This window comes from Spea bombifrons, chromosome 3 (genome assembly GCF_027358695.1).
Source record: "Spea bombifrons isolate aSpeBom1 chromosome 3, aSpeBom1.2.pri, whole genome shotgun sequence".
Lineage (NCBI taxonomy): Eukaryota > Metazoa > Chordata > Amphibia > Anura > Pelobatidae > Spea > Spea bombifrons.
In genome coordinates this window covers 120,796,458-120,803,991 of record NC_071089.1, presented here as the reverse complement: position 1 = coordinate 120,803,991, position 7,534 = coordinate 120,796,458, and the positions used below count along the sequence as shown (strand labels likewise).

At 42.4% G+C, this 7,534-nt stretch overlaps 7 non-coding genes across 7 annotated transcripts; all 7 read right to left on the bottom strand.

Annotated features, from left to right (window-relative positions):
• Positions 1-3,074: 3,074 nt before the first annotated feature.
• On the bottom strand, positions 3,075-3,147 carry TRNAK-CUU (transfer RNA lysine (anticodon CUU)). Its single transcript has one exon. It is a non-coding gene; the product is annotated as a tRNA-Lys (tRNA).
• A 278-nt stretch (positions 3,148-3,425) lies between these two features.
• Positions 3,426-3,498, bottom strand: TRNAK-CUU (transfer RNA lysine (anticodon CUU)). Its single transcript has one exon. It is a non-coding gene; the product is annotated as a tRNA-Lys (tRNA).
• A 426-nt stretch (positions 3,499-3,924) lies between these two features.
• TRNAK-CUU (transfer RNA lysine (anticodon CUU)) lies at positions 3,925-3,997 on the bottom strand. The gene has a single exon. It is a non-coding gene; the product is annotated as a tRNA-Lys (tRNA).
• A 778-nt stretch (positions 3,998-4,775) lies between these two features.
• TRNAK-CUU (transfer RNA lysine (anticodon CUU)) lies at positions 4,776-4,848 on the bottom strand. Its single transcript has one exon. It is a non-coding gene; the product is annotated as a tRNA-Lys (tRNA).
• Positions 4,849-5,126: 278 nt separating this feature from the next.
• TRNAK-CUU (transfer RNA lysine (anticodon CUU)) lies at positions 5,127-5,199 on the bottom strand. The gene has a single exon. It is a non-coding gene; the product is annotated as a tRNA-Lys (tRNA).
• A 1,454-nt stretch (positions 5,200-6,653) lies between these two features.
• Positions 6,654-6,726, bottom strand: TRNAK-CUU (transfer RNA lysine (anticodon CUU)). Its single transcript has one exon. It is a non-coding gene; the product is annotated as a tRNA-Lys (tRNA).
• Positions 6,727-7,154: 428 nt separating this feature from the next.
• Positions 7,155-7,227, bottom strand: TRNAK-CUU (transfer RNA lysine (anticodon CUU)). The gene has a single exon. It is a non-coding gene; the product is annotated as a tRNA-Lys (tRNA).
• Between the last annotated feature and the right edge of the window lie 307 nt (positions 7,228-7,534).

Genomic DNA, 7,534 nt, shown 5'->3' with positions numbered 1-7,534 from the left:
CTACCAATAATACTAGACGATTAATTGATGGACTCCATTACGCTGAAAAAGCGGGATGCCCCCTACTGACCCTGTCACTAGATGCCGAAAAGGCTTTTGACAGGGTCAGTTGGGGATTTCTTAAAGCTACTCTTAGATCCTTTGGAATTACCGGTTGGTTTTATAAAGCTATTTGCTCGCTATATTTAAATCCAAGTGCACGGGTTGTCGGTCAAGGACTATGCTCTAGTTGGTTCAATCTAGAAAATGGCACTAGACAAGGGTGCCCTTTATCACCTATTTTATACATCCTTACGCTTGAATCCTTTGCCAATAAAGTAAGAAATAATCAGAATATAACGGGCATTAATATTAACAATGAAGATTTTAAAATATCATTATATGCAGATGATGTGATTATCTCTCTATCCAATCCAATAAATTCAATGAAAAACTTTCTTCAAGAAGTGGATAAATATAGTATAGTCTCTAATTACAAATTAAATCTAAATAAATCTATAGCTCAAGTTAGAAATATTAATCGAGGGACTATTGATAACTTACACGAATGTTTTTCTTTAAATTTAAATCAAAAGGAATTCGAATACCTAGGAATCCTTATCCCTGAAAAAATTGGAAATGTTGTGGAGAAAGATTTCCTCCGTCTTTTAACAACATCAAATGAAGCCATCAGAGAATGGCGTAAACTTAATCTTTCTTGGTGGGGCCGGGTCAATGCTCTCAATTCTTATTTGATGCCGAAATGGATTTACCTCTTTAGAATGCTCCCATTAAAGTTCCCCCAAAACTGGCTTGATATTGCACATACGTGTTTTATCAACTTTGTCTGGAGAGGAAAGGTTCCAAGAACCAATGGCAGATTGATGGGAGCTCGAATCAGAGATGGTGGTATGGGTTTTCCTCAAATAAAGCAACACTATGAAGCCAGCATAGTGTACCATATCACTAAAACCTATCAAGAATCATCTAAGCAAGAGGTTTGGTATAAAATAGAACAAAAAACTACTGAAACTAGTAGCTTAAACAAATTTATTTGGTCTCTAAAAGATAGAGACATAACAATTTATATTAAAGATAAAAATATAGTGCTACAAAATATTATACCAGAATGGCTAAAAATCAAAAAGCGATTGGGTATTAAGGATAGTTTAATCGAGTCCTTAAATTTTAAGCTACTTGAAGATGTTATAGAAGACATCTCACTGATAAACTGGACACAGGCTGGTGTTAATGTAATCTCAGATATCTTGTTATATGGTAAGATGTCTCCTTTTCCTACTCTAGTAAATAAATTTGGGTTAATGAAAACAACTATCTTCAATTATTTAAGAGTTAAAAACTGTATAAATAAACATTTGGTTGGATCACAAGATGCTATCCTTCAGAAATTAGCCCAAATTTTTTGTCCAAATCCCCCAATAAAACTTTTCTCCAAATGTTTAGAGTTAATGAGGCTAAAAGAAGGAAATAAGGCAATTAAAAAAGTGATAACAAGATGGGAAAAGGAATTAGACACTCCAATCTCGTCCGATGACTGGTTAAAGGAGATTAGAAAATTATCCTCTAGAGTGCATGACCTCTCCCTTTTGGAGACCCAATTTAAAGTCCTAAACAAATGGTACTTAGTACCAACTAGATTGGCAAAAATGTCCTCAGATAATTCTAATGTATGTTGGCGTTGCCACCAGGCAATAGGGTCCTACCTACATATTTGGTGGTCCTGCCCCAGGGTTAATAACTTTTGGAATGAGATTTTGTGTTTTTTGAAATCTATAGATAATATTATTATACCAGACTCTCCTCTTTCTCTGTTATTTCATTTAGGTTGGCCCTCTATGACTGAGGCACACATGTTTAACAGCCAAAAGATTGATAGCCAGGGAATGGAAAAATGATAACCAATTTAATATGTCTCAGTTGATAAATCAACTAAAATTTCAGGTTATAATGGAGAAGGAGGTCTCCCAAATTTTGTATACTTCATTTAAAAAAACCCAAATATGGGAAAAATGCCTCCAAATAATAAATAAGATAAATTAGGCAGCCAAATCCTCTTTGCATAGACTTACCTCTTTTCCTTCTCTACATGACCGAATACCTCATTGTCTTTGTTTTTTTTTTTTTTCTGTTTTGTATTTGCTGTACGTATTTATTCGTTTAATTATGTGTATGTAAATTTGTCTTCCATACCTTTTATATAAGAAAATAAAGAATATTTAAAAAAAAAAAAAAAAAAAAAAAAAAGAAAACAGCATTCTCCCCTCGGACAAACTGCTGTACAGAAAGCAGAGTGGCGCAGCGGAAGCGTGCTGGGCCCATAACCCAGAGGTCTATCACTTGTTGCACTCAGCAGTATTTCAGGAACTTTTAGAGAAATTGCCATAAAAACCACATCTTTGCCCAATGTGGGGCTCGAACCCACGACCCTGTGATTAAGAGTCTCATGTTCTACCGACTGAGCTAGCCGGGCTGTGACATCTGCATGTTACCCACAGAATCGGGGCTACTATCACTTGTTGCACTCAGCAGTATCTCAGGAACTTTTAGAGAAATTGCCATAAAAACCACATCTTCGCCCAACGTGGGGCTCGAACCCACGACCCTGAGATTAAGAGACTCATGCTCTAACGACTGAGCTAGCCGGGCTGTGACATCTGTGTCGACTCCACAGAATCGGGGCTACTATCACTTGTTGCACTCAGTGCTATCTTAGGAACGTTTAGAGAAATTGCCAGGACTCAAGATGGTCACCAGCTCCATTTGACATAGAAGAAAGAAGCCAAAAGCTTTATCAAAGTAGGGAAAAATCTTTTGTCATATTATTTCCCCTAGGCTCTGTCATCTGAAGGTTTAAGCTTAGGCCCACCAGTAAACATCAGAAAAAGCTGGCATGAATTCTGCCTATGACACCTGCCAAGCTCATAAGTAGTGCAATGGATGCTGTATAAATACATCCTAATTTGAAGCTGAACGCCTTTGGCTTTTTCATATTATCACTCTTATTGGTGTTGGGAGGAATACGGGCGTAGGCTGTGAACTGCAATTTTCAAAGGTTGACATAAAAGCTGTATCTTCGCCCAACGTGGGGTTCGAACCCACGACCCTGAGATTAAGAGTCTCATGCTCTACCGACTGAGCTAGCCGGGCTGTGATCTTGCATGTGCCCCACAAAATCGGGGCTACTATCACTTGTTGCACTCAGCAGTATCTCAGGAACTTTTAGAGAAATTGCCATAAAAACCACATCTTCGCCCAATGTGGGGCTCGAACCCACGACCCTGAGATTAAGAGTCTCATGTTCTACCGACTGAGCTAGCCAGGCTGTGATATCTGCGTGTTGCCCACAGAATCGGGGCTACTATCACTTGTTGCACTCAGCAGTATCTCAGGAACTTTTAGAGAAATTGCCATAAAAACCACATCTTCGCCCAACGTGGGGCTCGAACCCACGACCCTGAGATTAAGAGTCTCATGCTCTACCGACTGAGCTAGCCAGGCTGCGATAGCTGCTTTGCCCACAGAATCGGGGCTACTATCACTTGTTGCACTCAGCTCTATCTTAGGAACGTTTAGAGAAATTGCCAGGACTCGAGATGGTCACCAGTTCCATTTGACATAGAAGAAAGAAGTCAAAAGCTTTATCAAAGAAGGGAAAAATATTTTGTCATATTATTTCCCCTAGGCTCTGTCATCTGAAGGTTTAATCTTAGGCCCACCAGCAAACATCAGAAAAAGCTGGCATGAAATCTGCCTATGACACCTGCCAAGCTCATAAGTAGTGCAATGGATGCTGTATAAATACATCCTAATTTGAAGCTGAACGCCTTTGGCTTTTTCATATTATCACTCTTATTGGTGTTGGGAGGAATACGGGCGTAGGCTGTGAACTGCAATTTTCAAAGGTTGACATAAAAGCTATATCTTCGTCCAACGTGGGACTCGAACCCACGACCCTGAGATTAAGAGTCTCATGCTCTACCGACTGAGCTAGCCAGGCTGTGATCTTGCTTGTTCCCCACAAAATCGGGGCTACTATCACTTGTTGCACTCAGCAGTATTTCAGGAACTTTTAGAGAAATTGCCATAAAAACCACATCTTCGCCCAATGTGGGGCTCGAACCCACGACCCTGAGATTAAGAGTCTCATGTTCTACCGACTGAGCTGGCCCGGGCTGTGACATCTGCATGTTACCCACAGAATTGGGGCTACTATCACTTGTTGCACTCAGCAGTATCTCAGGAACTTTTAGAGAAATTGCCATAAAAACCACATCTTCGCACAACGTGGGGCTCGAACCCACGACCCTGAGATTAAGAGTCTCATGCTCTACCGACTGAGCTAGCCAGGCTGCGATATCTGTGTTGCCCACAGAATCGGGGCTACTATCACTTGTTGCACTCAGCGCTATCTTAGGAACGTTTAGAGAAATTGCCAGGACTCGAGATGGTCACCAGTTCCATTTGACATAGAAGAAAGAAGTCAAAAGCTTTATCAAAGAAGGGAAAAATCTTTTGTCATATTATTTCCCCTAGGCTCTGTCATCTGAAGGTTTAAGCTTAGGCCCACCAGCAAACATCAGAAAAAGCTGGCATGAAATCTGCCTATGACACCTGCCAAGCTCATAAGTAGTGCAATGGATGCTGTATAAATACATCCTAATTTGAAGCTGAACGCCTTTGGCTTTTTCATATTATCACTCTTATTGGTGTTGGGAGGAATACGGGCGTAGGCTGTGAACTGCAATTTTCAAAGGTTGACAAAAAAACTTTATCTTCGCCCAACGTGGGGCTCGAACCCACGACCCTGAGATTAAGAGTCTCATGCTCTACCGACTGAGCTAGCCGGGCTGTGATCTTGCATGTTCCCCACAAAATCGGGGCTACTATCACTTGTTGCACTCAGCAGTATTTCAGGAACTTTTAGAGAAATTGCCATAAAAAACACATCTTCGCCCAATGTGGGGCTCGAAGCCACGACCCAAAGATTAAGAGTCTCATGCTCTACCGACTGAGCTAGCCGGGCTGTGACATCTGCATGTCACCCACAGAATCGGGGCTACTATCACTTGTTGCACTCAGCAGTATCTCAGGAACTTTTAGAGAAATTGCCATAAAAACCACATCTTCGCCCAACGTGGGGCTCGAACCCACGACCCTGAGATTAAGAGTCTCATGCTCTACCGACTGAGCTAGCCGGGCTGTGACGTCTGTGTCGGCTCCACAGAATCGGGGCTACTATCACTTGTTGCACTCAGCGCTATCTTAGGAACGTTTAGAGAAATTGCCAGGACTCGAGATGGTCACCAGCTCCATTTGACATAGAAGAAAGAAGTCAAAAGCTTTATCAAAGAAGGGAAAAATCTTTTGTCATATTATTTCCCCTAGGCTCTGTCATCTGAAGGTTTAATCTTAGGCCCACCAGCAAACATCAGAAAAAGCTGGCATGAAATCTGCCTATGACACCTGCGAAGCTCATAAGTAGTGCAATGGATGCTGTATAAATACATCCTAATTTGAAGCTGAACGCCTTTGGCTTTTTCATATTATCACTCTTATTGGTGTTGGGAGGAATACGGGCGTAGGCTGTGAACTGCAATTTTCAAAGGTTGACAAAAAAACTTTATCTTCGCCCAACGTGGGGCTCGAACCCACGACCCTGAGATTAAGAGTCTCATACTCTACCGACCGAGCTAGCCGGGCTGTGATCTTGCATGTTCCCCACAAAATCGGGGCTACTATCACTTGTTGCACTCAGCAGTATCTCAGGAACTTTTAGAGAAATTGCCATAAAAACCACATCTTCGCCCAACGTGGGGCTCGAACCTACGACCCTGAGATTAAGAGTCTCATGCTCTACCGACTGAGCTAGCCGGGCTGTGACATCTGTGTCGACTCCACAGAATCAGGGCTACTATCACTTGTTGCACTCAGTGCTATCTTAGGAACGTTTAGAGAAATTGCCAGGACTCAAGATGGTCACCAGCTCCATTTGACATAGAAGAAAGAAGCCAAAAGCTTTATCAAAGAAGGGAAAAATCTTTTGTCATATTATTTCCCCTAGGCTCTGTCATCTGAAGGTTTAAGCTTAGGCCCACCAGTAAACATCAGAAAAAGCTGGCATGAAATCTGCCTATGACACCTGCCAAGCTCATAAGTAGTGCAATGGATGCTGTATAAATACATCCTAATTTGAAGCTGAACGCCTTTGGCTTTTTCATATTATCACTCTTATTGGTGTTGGGAGGAATACGGGCGTAGGCTGTGAACTGCAATTTTCAAAGGTTGACATAAAAGCTGTATCTTCGCCCAACGTGGGGTTCGAACCCACGACCCTGAGATTAAGAGTCTCATGTTCTACCGACTGAGCTAGCCGGGCTGTGATCTTGCGTGTTCCCCACAAAATTGGGGCTACTATCACTTGTTGCACTCAGCAGTATTTCAGGAACTTTTAGAGAAATTGCCATAAAAACCACATCTTCGCCCAATGTGGGGCTCGAACCCACGACCCTGAGATTTAGAGTCTCATGCTCTACCGACTGAGCTAGCCGGGCTGTGATCTTGCATGTTCCCCACAAAATCGGGGCTACTATCACTTGTTGCACTCAGCAGTATCTCAGGAACTTTTAGAGAAATTGCCATAAAAGCCACATCTTCGCCCAACGTGGGGCTCGAACCCACGACCCTGAGATTAAGAGTCTCATGCTCTACCGACTGAGCTAGCCGGGCTGTGACATCTGTGTTGGCTCCACAGAATCGGGGCTACTATCACTTGTTGCACTCAGCGCTATCTTAGGAACGTTTAGAGAAATTGCCAGGACTCCAGATGGTCACCAGTTCCATTTGACATAGAAGAAAGAAGTCAAAAGCTTTATCAAAGAAGGGAGAAATCTTTTGTCATATTATTTCCCCTAGGCTCTGTCATCTGAAGGTTTAATCTTAGGCCCACCAGCAAACATCAGAAAAAGCTGGCATGAAATCTGCCTATGACACCTGCGAAGCTCATAAGTAGTGCAATGGATGCTGTATGAATACATCCTAATTTGAAGCTGAACGCCTTTGGCTTTTTCATATTATCACTCTTATTGGTGTTGGGAGGAATACGGGCGTAGGCTGTGAACTGCAATTTTCAAAGGTTGACATAAAAGCTATATCTTCGCCCAACGTGGGGCTCGAACCCACGACCCTGAGATTAAGAGTCTCATGCTCTACCGACTGAGCTAGCCGGGCTGTGATCTTGCACGTTCCCAAAAAAATCGGGGCTACTATCACTTGTTGCACTCAGCAGTATTTCAGGAACTTTTAGAGAAATTGCCATAAAAACCACATCTTCGCCCAACGTGGGGCTCAATCCCACGACCCTGAGATTAAGAGTCTCATGCTCTACCGACTGAGCTAGCCGGGCAGTGACATCTGTGTCAACCACACAGAATCGGGGCTACTATCACTTGTTGCACTCAGCGCTATCTTACGAACGTTTAGAGAAATTGCCAGGACTCGAGATGGTCACCAGCTCCATTTGACATAGAAGAAAGAA